The sequence below is a fragment of the Neomonachus schauinslandi genome, chromosome 16 (genome assembly GCF_002201575.2).
Source record: "Neomonachus schauinslandi chromosome 16, ASM220157v2, whole genome shotgun sequence".
NCBI classification, from domain to species: domain Eukaryota; kingdom Metazoa; phylum Chordata; class Mammalia; order Carnivora; family Phocidae; genus Neomonachus; species Neomonachus schauinslandi.
Window position 1 is genome coordinate 46,213,947 of NC_058418.1, and position 10,263 is coordinate 46,224,209.

At 47.3% G+C, this 10,263-nt stretch overlaps 1 pseudogene; it reads left to right on the forward strand.

The window, feature by feature from the left end:
* The first annotated feature begins 9,191 nt into the window (after window positions 1-9,191).
* Window positions 9,192-9,291, forward strand: LOC123323350 (annotated as a pseudogene).
* Window positions 9,292-10,263: the final 972 nt, after the last annotated feature.

Genomic DNA, 10,263 nt, shown 5'->3' on the forward strand with positions numbered 1-10,263 from the left:
TGTTCACTCTTTCTTTTTATGCCCAAGGAAAACTGTTCCCATGTCCTTCCACCAGACACCCCAAAGCAGAGGAGGGGCTCAGGGCAGGGGCTCTGAACTCTGTCTCCTCTGCCTGGTTTGATGAAGGGAGCTGGAGAGGCTGACAAGGGAGATGCGTGAAAAGAAGCTACAGCAGGAGCTCGAGCGGCAAAAGGAAGAAGATGAGCTAAAACGGAAGGTTAAAAGGCCAAAGCAAGGACCAGTGAAGGAGGAACCTCTCCCAAAGAAATCTCAAACAAACCGGCAGGTAGCGACCCTCCCTTGCTCCTTACCAAGAGGCAGAACCATGAGCAGCCACTGTAACCAGCCCATCAAGCCAGTACATTTCCCTTCCAGAAAACCGGCCTGATACTGTTTGCATCTTGTGGTAGAGCAGGAGGTAGGAGGGAAGGGGCCACCATTGGTTGAAAGCTGGTTGTGTGCCAAGAGCTCTCCTGCACTTTATTTTGGCCCCCCTCCCGCCCTGCGGGGTTCAGAGACATGAGCCCCGTCTGGGGCCGAGAGAGACAGTTCCAGGACCCCACCCAGTTATGTCTGACCACAGTCCTTGCTCTTTCCACTGTGCCACCAAGTCCCCTGGATGCTGCTGAATAGGCTGGTATTAACAGCTGGCCTCCAGTGAGCCACAAAGTCAGTGGAACCCCTGTGTTCAACCAAGAACTTATCTTGACAACCATCAAGGAAGACACTCTAACATCAGCTTGTCCTTGCGGACATGTGGTGGTAGTTTATCTGCCGGCCAGGCTTAGCAGTCACGTCTCTGCTGCCCTGACCCGGGAGACGTAGAGCGGCCAGGGTGGCGCTCACAGCCCAGCAGGGTAGCTAGCTGGCTGGTGTGCACAGCGAAAGCCAGGCTCCCAGACAAGGTGCAGATTGGTCCCAGTAGGTGAGACAGTGACCACATCTGGGTAGACGTGAGAGCAGAGGAATTCGTGCCCAGGGGTCACAGTCCAGTAGAGCTCAGGAAGGAGAGGGGTCTGAGCGTGCAGAAATGGCCCAGGCTTGGGAGCAAGAACAGCACGAAAAGCATGCAGGCCTGGAGTCTAGCCTGTCACTGGTTTGTGCCGGGCTCCCAAAATCTTCCAAGTGTAAGCCCTCCCTACCTCTCTGCAGCCCCTCCTTCCACACAAAGTCCTCTGCCTGAAATCTCATGTCCAAACAGAACTCTCTGGGTCTTGGCAGTGACTCTTACTGACGATGGAGAAAGAGACAGTAGTGGCCAAGCCCCCTGCCGCCTCGGTGAGCGACCCCTCCAGGAGACAGCTGTGCCACCACAGACCTGTCCACACTCCCCAGGCTGAGTTAGAGATGCAGACAGATGTGGAGGAGGAGTGAGGCCAGGGGATAGCCAACCCTGGCCAGGCCTGCCTCCAAGCCCGACCTTAGGGAGGAGGAGCGCTGTCATCCAGAACAGGGACTCTGGGCTGTCCTGCCAGCAATCATCATTAGACTCGACTGGATTTTATGTCACCAAAGAATGACCAGAAACCTCTGGAGCCTCCCAAAGGATTTCATCCAGGGGAGAAGAAAATCAGAGCCCACAAAGCAAGTTTAGAAAGAGAAAAAGAATCAAGTTAGTTTCTCTATGCCAGGTTATGTAAATAAATACATATTTTTTTAAGATTATATTTATTTATTTGACAGAGACAGCGAGAGAGGGAACACAAGCAGGGGGAGTGGGAGAGGGAGAAGCAGGCTTCCTAACGAACAGGGAGCCCAATGTGGGGCTCAATCGCAGGACCCTGGGATCATGACCTGAGCCAAAGGCAAACACTTACTGACTGAGCCACCCAGGCGCCCCAATAAATACATTTTTTTAAAAAGCCTGGGGCACAGCCACATTATAAATTCCTGTTTGTTGCCAACAAAGGGCTATGGAGAGGATCTTTTAACAAAGACCCCCAAGGTGATTCTCAGACAGAGCCCTGGTGTAAGCAAGAGGCACCTGGAATCCTGTGAGGCCTCTTTCAGAACAGTGTCATCTTGTGCTTCCTTATGCAGTTTGTTCTCCCTTGAAGAACTGTTTTAAGCATGTTTTATGTGTTTTGCTTTTTAGGTTCTTACTTTTTCCAAACTAGAGGTCAAGATGGATGCACTAGAAAGGAAAGTATCTGTTAGGGAACATTTAAATGAGAAGGACGATCTAAGCAAGAGGAGAAAGAACCAGCTAGGAGATAGCCACGTGCTTGGGTTTCCCCTTGCCCAGGAACAAGAGGACAGCGAAGGGGACCTCCTGAAGGATGCTGACAAGCACTTGGCCCAGAAGTTTAAGACCTATGAGTTGACTCTGAAGGATATTCAGAACATCCTCATGAACTGGGACCGGAAGCAAGGCATTCTGGTGCATCACACTGGCGCCGAGGACATGCCCCACGAGCCTGACGACCAGCGCCAGGTTCCGTCAGGTGGGCGCCGAGGCCGCAAGGACAGAGAGAGGGAGCGTGCAGAGAAGGAGAGAGCCGAGAAGGAACGCCAGGAGCGGGAGAAGGCCGAGAGAGAGCGTCTAGAGAAGCTCAGGGCACTGGAGGAGCGGAGTGACGGCGGAGAGGGGGAAGGAGGGGAGGAGGACCACCACGAGGGGAAGAAGGATCTGGGTGTGCCATTCATAACCGTCCAGACGCCCGACTTTGAAGGCTTGAGCTGGAAGCTGGCCCTTGAGAATGACAGGCTTCCCAAAGGGGATCAGGTACAGAATCTTCTCCAGGATGGAGACATAATCAGGTAGCGGGTACTGTGCTAAGCGCCATTAAAGTGTTCCTTTCTGTACCCATTTCATTCCATTAATCTCTGAGGCCCCCTTGGGTATGAGACAACAGTGGCTAAAAGGACCTTTTGCTAGTTGGTGAAAATCCAGAGAAAGTTCTGCAGATCTAAATTATTCCATCTAACCTCATAAAAAACTGCCTGTAGAGTTTTTGTTTGTTTTAGTTTTTATTTAAATTCTAGTTAGTTAACATGTAATATAATATTGGTTTCTGGAGTAGAATTTAGTGATTCATCACTTACATAAGACACTCAGTGCTCATCCCAACAAGTGCCCTCCTTAATACCCATCACCCATCCCACCCATCCCCCACCCACCTCCCCTCCAGCAAACCTCAGTTTGTTCTCTATCATTAAGAGTCTCTTATGGTTTGTTTCCCTCTCTTTTTTTTTTCCCCTCCCCTATGTTCATCTGTTTTGTTTCTTAAATTCCACATGAGTGAAATCATATGGTATTTGCCTTTCTCTGACTGACTTATTTTTTTTTAGTAGGCTCCATGCCCAACATGGGGCTCAAACTCATGACCCTGAGATCAAGAGTCGCACACTCTACCAACTGAGCCAGCCAGGCACTTCTCTCTGATCAACTTATTTCACTTAGCATACTACTCTCTAGCTCTATCCACATTGTTGCAGATGGCAAGATTTCATTCTTTTTGATGGCTGAGTAATATTCCATTGTATATATACCACCTCTTCTTTATCCATTCATCAGTTGATGGACATTTGGGCTCTTCTCCATAATTTGGCTATTGTTGATGATGCTGCATGTGCCTCTTCAAATCTTTATTTTTGTATCCGTTGGGTAAATACCTAGTAGTGCAATTGCTGGGTTGTAGGGTAGTTCTATTATTAACTTTTTGAGGAACCTCCAAACTGTTCTCCAGAATGGTTGCACGAATTTGCATTCCTACCAACAGTGTAAGAGGGTTCCCCTTTGTCCGCATCCTCGCCAACACCTGTTGTTTCTTGTGTTGTTAAGTTTAGCCATTCTCACAGGTGTGATTTGCATTTCCCTGATAATGACTGATGGGCATCTTCTCATGTGTCTGTTAGCCATCTGGATGTCTTCTTTGGAGAAATGTCTATTCATGTCTTCTGCCTATTTCCTAACTGGATTATTTGCTTTTTGGGGTGTTGAATTTAATAAGATCTTTACAGATTTTTAGGGTTGATTTTAAATATTGTTATAGGCTGGCAAGATAGGTATACTGTGGAGTGAAGCAAGAGTCTCAAATACTTGAAAATCTTGTTCCCACAAGCTTCTTGTAGTGACAGAAATCTTACTATTAGATAGCTTTTTGTTCCTAGCAAATATTGCATAACCAGAAGCTGCTGGGTGATGATTTGAAGGAGATGGTTATTATAGCATTTTGTCCAGAGATGAGCTTTTTCTGCAAAACAGCAGAAAGCAAATATTTTAGGCTGCAGGTCCACAACCTCTGTCACAACCACCAACAGCATGTAAATCAATGGACATGACTCTGTCCCAGTACAGCTTTATTTACAAAAGCAGGTAGCGGCCAGATTTGACTAGGGGGCCACAGTTTGCTGATTTCTAGTTTAGTTGATAAGAAATTAGACGCAACCTTAACAAGGAGAGAACAGAGCCTGGGAGGAACATTTGGCAGGTGAGAGTTGATGGGAAAACACAGGTAATTCCTCAAGGGGGCGGATTGGGGTGTGATGTGGCCTCGCAACCACAGTCTTGCTGCAGTGGTCCAGGTGGGCCGAAGGGCGGAAGACAGCTGGGGGACACATGACACCAAACCACTCATTTCACACAGCCTCCGCTCAGCCCAAGGGGAGGACTCATGGCCACTTTTCTCCCCAGAAATATGTTGTTTGAAAAAGAACCTCTTCTCGTCTTGTTTTATGTTCCAGTACTATAGCCAAGGTTATCTTCTGGCCTTTTCTCATTCTCTCCATACTCCAAGCCACAGCTTAGACTGTTGGTTACAGTTCTTTGCCCCTGGCTCCATTTAATAATTGGTACAAACTATTCATTCCTTTCCCTCACAGACAGTCAAACCCTGGGAGTTAACGCTGGCTACCCATTAGTGAGGAAATGCCTTTGGCGGCCTGACCCGCAGGTCAGAAACCCAGGATTCCAGGAACACAGTGACCTGCTCGGCCTAACTGCCCATGTGGTCCACAGAACGATGCTCCAGCGGGCTGTCACATTTACCGTTGTGACAATGACTTATGTAGCAAGAGCATGCTTATTCTGAGGGGATTCTATACTGAGAAGGGAGCTGCTGCAAAATTTTCAAGCTGTCTGCTCTGGAGGATGCTCACTCAGTTGATATCAGAGCAGAAGGGGAGAATGATGTAGGAATGAATTTTCTCTCCAGTTTCTTTTTGACTTGTTTCTTCATTCCCATCCTTTACCCAACTCCCAGAACCTTGGCTTATTTTCTTTGCCATATTTGACCTGCTCCAACCCTCACTTACTTTCAGCATCAGAAAGAAAGAACATTTAAAGATAACTGAAAGATTAACATGGGATCTGAAAACAGATGAAACAGCTCTTTACTATAGACATCAGAATCTTTTTTTTAAATTAACATATAATGTATTATTTGTTTCAGGGGTACAGGTCTGTGATTCATCAGTCTTACACAATTCACACCACTCACCGTAGCACGTACCCTCCCCAATGTCCATCACGCAGCCACCCCATCCCTCCCACCCCCTCCACTCCAGCAACCCTCAGTTTGTTTCCTGAAATTAAGAGTCTCTTATGGTTTGTCTCCCTCTCTGATTTCATCTTGTTTCATTCTTCCCTCTCTTCCCCTATGATCCTCTGTCTTGTTTCTCAAATTCCTCATATCAGTGAGATCATATGATAATTGGTCTTTCTCTGATCGACTTATTTTGCTTAGCACAATACCCTCTAGCTCCATCCATGTCATTGCAAATGGCAAGATTTCATTTTTTTGATGGCTGCATAATATTCCATTGTATAAATATACCACATCTTCTTTATCCATTCATCTGTCGATGGACATCTAGGCTCTTTCCATAGTTTAGCTATTGTGGACAATGCTACTATAAACATTGGGGTGCATGTGCCCCTTCGGATCACTACGTTTGTATCTTTGGGGTAAATGCCCAGTAGTGCAATAGGTGGATCATATGGTAGCTCTATTTTCAACTTTTTGAGGAACCTCCATACAGTTTTCCAGAGTGGCTGCACCAGCTTGCATTCCCACCAACAGTGTAGGAGGCTTCCCCTTTCTCCGCATCCCCGCCAACATCTGTCGTTTCCTGACTTGTTAATTTCAGCCATTCTGACTGGTGTGAGGTGGTATCTCATTGAGGTTTTGATCTGGATTTCCCTGATAGACATAAGAATCTTAAGAGCTGGTACCTAAAATATATTGAGTGCCTGCTATGTGCTAGACCCTGTGCTGTATCACCCCAATTCCTGTCCCAGTGGAGTTTATCACCCAATTGCGGAGACAGACATGCTAAGGTGACTAGGGCCTTGATAAGAGAAGGATAGGGAGCACACAGCCCACAGCAAGAGCCCCAGCCTGGTCTGGGGGCATGGGGGTCTAAAAAGACCTGCAGAGCTGTGTCACAGACCCTTCACACCCCTTCCCCAACACATGCCCATGGCAGTGGCATCTCCCAAGAATGTTAGGACGAGGCAGGAGGGTCCAAACCACCCTGTGGTCACTCAGGGAGGCAGCTGGGGGCACCCTGCCCTCTGCATCGGGAATTAACCATGGGCTTTTCCTTTAGATCCTGGACATCTTGGGTCTGGGTTCCTCTGGACCACCCATCCCACCTCCTGCCTTATTCTCCATCATCTCCTACCCCCTGAAGCGGCTGCCTTTGACCACAACAGAAATCCTGAAGCATTTCGTGTTTGTGATCCCCCCATCCGAAGAGCTCTCCCTACTGGAGGAGAAAAGAGAAGGAGAAGCAGAAACAGAGCTTTCAGGCACCGTGGGCTCCGGGAAGGTAAGGAGCAAGCCAGCCACTTGTGCTCCTGACCTTGGCAGGACATCAGATGGGCAGACAGGGAAGGTCACCCTCTGCATGGTCGAAAACAGAGTATGGTGTTTGGTGTCACGCTCACTGACATGTTTGCCCTTGACTCGTTGCAGATCCCGCCTGGGGATCCCACATGAGCCTCTCTCAGAAAGACTGATTCTCATCTTCTACCCTTTCCAGTCCCCGTGGGATGGTCTGGGGAACTTGCTGAATTGCTCGGAAGCTCATCTGGGAGAAATAATAAGCAAAAGCAGCTCTCTTAAAAAAAGACATTAGGATGTATTGGGAAGCTAAGGTAGTTTACACAGTGCATGAGAATACAAGAATCAACAGACATAAGTTAAGGGAACACACAACACTAGGAAAAGGACAGATTCTCAAAGAATTTATGAGTGGGAGATTGGATATTTTGGTAAACTCACTTTTTAGCTCTTTGCCTGATATAATGCAGTAAAATTAATTCCAGTTAGATTAAAAATATGAGTAATCCAAATGAAATCACATATAAGTGGAAGAAAATAGATATGCAATTAATAGAATAAATCACAAAGGAAAATAGATTTGACCAATAATATGCAGTAAGTATGTATATTAAAACCTAGAGAGGGGTTATTTATTCCCAGAGAAGTATGATAGCCCCAAATTTGAATCTCTCCACACAGCTTCCTACAAAAAGCACATCAGCAAAGACTAATAAAATCAGCAGGAAATAAAATCATCTCTAGGCCGTGCCTCAGGCTCAATTAGGTGAAGAGACTACCTCAAACTTCTCTTTACAAATAAGTGGGGAATTATCATCTGAGATCAACAGCATGAGTGGACAGACCTTACTAGAACAGAGTCCAAATAAAAAAGAAAAAAAAAATTGCCAACCTCAGAGGTGACTATGACACCACCTTTTTCCTTAAAATTAGCCATTAACAGAGAAGGGTTAAGCATTCTTTAACTTACCATTTTAGGAGGAACTCTAATTCATCCCCAGTTGACAAAGGAAAGCTCTTCATTCTAGAAGAATGGCAGCTAAAACTATAGAAAGAAGAGTAGGATTAGAAAACCTCTATTCTGTTATCCCCAGTGAAGTAATTAAGGAGCACCAACTGATATAAAAAGCAGTGCTTTGTTAGGGAACAAGACCCTCACTGCAAGCCAGAGCATTGTCACACAGGTGACTAGCCAGCTGCAAAAGGAAACGCCCACGTTCTGGAGGCCAGGTCTGGCGGGAGCAATCCCAGCCACGTGAACACAATGCATCTGTAATCATGGGTTGAGGTGGCATTTTTTTGGTCCCTCATTGTGATGGAGTGTGACGTATGCAGCATCTTCTATGAATCTAATCAAGCTTTACGCCTAATTTCCAGTTTACAGAAAATACAGGGAATGAAGGAATAAGTGAAATGGTGCTCGAAGAATGGTCAGAAAATTTCAGAGTATGGCATATTCTATAAGAACCTGGTCTGCCCAAAAGTCAGTGTGATTGGGAGGGGGCGAGGGGTCTAGAGTAAAAGGTACTAAAAACACACCACAACAAAACACAGTATAGGAACACTCCCCTGCAGCTTGAAGCTTTCTCTGGGCTTCGGCCTCCTCCTCAGGGAATGGGGTGCCCAAGAAAGCATAGACTTCTCTCTCCTCCTCTTCTCCACTAGTGCAGTAGGCTGGGCCCTCCTCTGCCCTCGGCAGCCGCCAGCATCCGGCTCGTGCAGCGCGCACGTGTTCTAGGCATCTCTGTTTTCCGTTCGTGTGTATGTCAATGAATATTTAAGACTCGTGCTTGTGTTTAATTAAGACCCAGGAGGAGCAGACCACCTCCTCTAAGGGGAGCAGACAGAAACCGAAGGAAAAAGCGGATCAGGCCCGAGACACTCAGAAGGACAAACGTCGCATGGCCTTCAACAGGAAGGGCCTTTCTGGGGGAACAGCCGGAGCCATTGCCCCCCTGTTGGACATGGACCAGAACAACTTCGCTGGGCAGTTCTCCCAGGAGAAATTCATCAGGTGGGCCTCCGAGCCAGCCAGGGAAGGGAACACAGAGCCCGGAATGGAGGGCGTGGCCGTCACAGCGCCGGACGGAGCGGGGCTGTCCTGCCAGCAGACCCTCTGGGCGGCCAGGACTTCTCCCAGGCAGCAGTCCTGTCTGCTCTTGGCCCAAAGGAAGCCTTCTCTCCTTACAAGTCCTGTGGTCGTTTGCAGGCTGAATCATTTCCGGTGGATCGTGCCAGCCAACGGTGAGGTGACACTGCGAATACACTTCTCTTCCAATGAGCTCGGGAACTTTGACCAGACGTTTAACTTCGAGATCCTTGGAACTCACCGCCAGTACCAGCTCTATTGCCGAGGTGTCTGCAGTTACCCTTACATTTGCCAAGACCCAAAGTAAGTGTATTTTTACCTTAAAAGAGAAAGTTGATCAAATTGGAATGATACAGAGAAGCAGAGCCCTTGCATAAGGATGACACGCAGATTCCTGAAGCATCCCATATTTTTGCACACCAAGCCCCACAGGCTGCCGAGGCCGTACTGTGGGTATATCCAAGAAGAAATAAATCTGTAGGCCTTGTCTGTTAATAAATAGTATATACACCTAAAAGAGAGAGATACTGAATAAATAAATGAGTTGACAGAAACATTTTCGTTTGGCCCCATGGCACTTTGAGCAAGGTAGCTCTTACTGCTAACGTGGAACTGGGGGCAGCACCCCAGGCGCTCTGGTCATATTGGGCTTCAGTGTCTTGGACATTGACGAAGCCACAGGAATGGCATGGACCATCAAAGTGAGCTACAGAGAATGTTAATAGGTGTGAAGGCAGGGGAAGCATCATCCTCTGGCAAGTTAGTTTGCTTATTTAACTATGAAGCAAATTTAAGCGGGTTTTATACGTACTGTCGGACTTTTTGTCCCGGAATATCACTAAATGTGTGACTCTCCACAGGCGGACATTTTTCTGAGCTACCAAACACCACCACACCCCTTATCCACAACATAAAGTCACCTGGCTGAGCAAGCTAGTGGGACAAGCCCTCCAGGGGAGGAAGCCTTTTATAGCTTATCCACTTTGAGGAGCTTTTTTGCAGTTCTCACCAGGGGGGCCACACTGGACAAGGAACACCGAAGCTGGTTAATATCCACCAGAACTTGTTTTCTGTAGAGATTGTCAGTTTTTCTAGCTGGGCACACTAGCATGTGAAATCTAACTCCGCTCTACCATCAGCCCCTCATTATGAAAGACAACCTGGGAAACTTTTTCTCAAGTGCAAGCTCTCATCCCTGGGGGTGGTGGAAGGGAGGGAGCAGGAATAAGGGCTCAACTGAGGTCCTCAGATTAAGAATCATTCTGTCCGCAGATACCTGGACCCTTTGCTAAACAGGGAGTGTTGGGCTCAGGTCAACATCAAATGGAGGCATTGACCTTGCATTCAGAGAGCCTCTCCTCTTCTCTTCCTCCCCTGTGTTCAGAG